Source organism: Panthera tigris, chromosome A1 (assembly GCF_018350195.1).
Source record: "Panthera tigris isolate Pti1 chromosome A1, P.tigris_Pti1_mat1.1, whole genome shotgun sequence".
Lineage (NCBI taxonomy): Eukaryota > Metazoa > Chordata > Mammalia > Carnivora > Felidae > Panthera > Panthera tigris.
Genome location: NC_056660.1, coordinates 142,363,164 through 142,365,259, shown reverse-complemented (window position 1 = coordinate 142,365,259; position 2,096 = coordinate 142,363,164). Strand labels below are relative to the sequence as shown.

Sequence of the window (2,096 nt, the reverse complement as noted above, 5' to 3'; positions counted from 1 at the left end):
GGTTTGAGAATTGGAGCCCCCCTTCTGGCTCTGTGCTGACAGCACGGAGCCTGGACCCTGCTCAGATTCTGTGTCTCCCTCTCTCTGCCTGTCCTCCACTTGCACTCTGTCTCTCACAAAAATAAATAAACATTACAAAAAAAGAAAAGAAAAAAAACAGGATATATATAAGGTTTGGTACTATCTGCAGTTTTAGCCATCCACTGGAAGGTCTTGGAATATATACCTGTGGATAATGGGGGCCTATGGTACATAGAAGAACAGAATGCAGATATTGGCTGTATGAAAGCTTTAAAGCAGGTGAATTTTTTACAAAATTGTAAACCTACTATGTGCCAGGTTGTTTTCTTTTTTCTTTTTTTGGCAGCCCTGAAAAGGGCCTTTATTTGGAGAAAAAGGGGTGATGAGGTTTTAGCCCCCAAAGCCATAGAGGGTGCTGCCCTGGTGCTTGAGCAGGTAGACTACCTCCATGGCTGTGACTGTTTTGCGCTTGGCGTGCTCTGTGTAGGTGACAGCGTCGGGGATTACCTTCTCCAGGAAGACCTTGAGTACCCCCCCAGGTCTCCTCCTAGATGAGGCCAGAGATGCGCTTGACGCCGCCAAACTGGGCCAGCCGCCAGATGGGGGGCTTAGTGATGCCCTGGATGTTGACGGGCAGCACCTTGCGGTGGCGCTTGGCGCCCCCCATGCCCAGGCCCTTCCCGCCCCTGCCGCGATCAGACATAGCTGCCTAATAAACATTAAAATTTTTTTTAAAAAGAAAGAAAGAAAGGAAGGAAGGAAGAAAACCCCAATCGCTGTGACGTGCTGTGCAAGTAGGTCACAGCGATTGGGGTTTTCTTTTCTTTCTTTTTTTTTTTAATTAAAAATTTTTTAATGTTTATTTTTGACAGAGAGAGAGAGCGCGCGCGAGCATGAGTGGGGGAGGGGCAGAGAGAATCCAAAGCAGGCTCCAGCCTCTGAGCTGTCAGCACAGAGCCGGACTCGAGGCTCGAACTCGTGGACAGTGAGATCATGACCTGACACAAAGTCAGAAGCTCAACAACTGAGCCCCACCCCCCAAGGCGTCCCAGTTTTTAAAATTGTTAAATGTTTATTTATTTTTGAGAAAGACAGAGAGACAGAGTGCAAGCTGGGGAGGGGTAGAGAGAAGGAGGCACAGAATCTGAAGCAGGCTCCAGGCTCTGAGCTGTCAGCACAGAGCCAGATGCAGGCTTGAATTCACAAACCTTGAGATCATGACCTGAGCCAAAGTGGGATGCCCAACCGACTGAGCTGCCCAGGTGTCCCGGGGTTTTCTTTTTTTAATATGTTCTTTCATTCAAGAAGATGCTTTATTCTCCTTCTGGTTGTTGTCTGTCATAAAGACTTATTTTGGGGAAAGGATTTGATGTTGGTTATATTTTAGTTTATGCATTCATTTACCCAGTAAATATTTTTTGAGCAACTGCTATGTAGCAGACACTAAGCTAGGTGATAGGATACAATAGGGAGAAGAAATTAGACAAATCCATGCCTTTTTGGCTTAGTCTAGTGAGGGGCAGAATATAATAACACAAATATATGTAAGATAAGTTGATGAGCACTGGGAAGGAGATGTACAAAGTACTAGGAGATGGGGAGGATTTCACCTGGTCATAAGCACCAAGGAAAGTTTCCCTATAAAATGATGCTTCAGCAGAAATGTGAAGGAGTTGGAGTTATCAAAGAGTGAAGAATGATTCAAGTCAAGGAAACAGGATATACAAAGACTCTGTAATCATAGAGGGTCAAGGGGTATAATATATATTAAATTTTTCTTTTGGGGCATCTGGGTGGCTCAGTTGGTTGAGGGTCCAACTCTTGATTTTGGCTCATATCATAATCCCAGGGTTGTGGGATCAAGCCCCACATCAGGCTCTGTGCTGAGTGTGAAGCCTGCTTAGGATTTTCTTTCCCTCCCTCTGTCCTTCTCCCCTGCTTGTGCACTCTCACTCTCTCTCTCTCAAATAAAAAAAAAAAACAAACATATATGTGTATATATATATATATATATATACATATATACACACACACACACACATATATATATATGTAAATATATATATATTTTTTTG

At 43.9% G+C, this 2,096-nt stretch overlaps 1 pseudogene; it reads right to left on the bottom strand.

Annotated features, from left to right (window-relative positions):
* Window positions 1–411: 411 nt before the first annotated feature.
* On the bottom strand, window positions 412–724 carry LOC102962804 (annotated as a pseudogene).
* Between the last annotated feature and the right edge of the window lie 1,372 nt (window positions 725–2,096).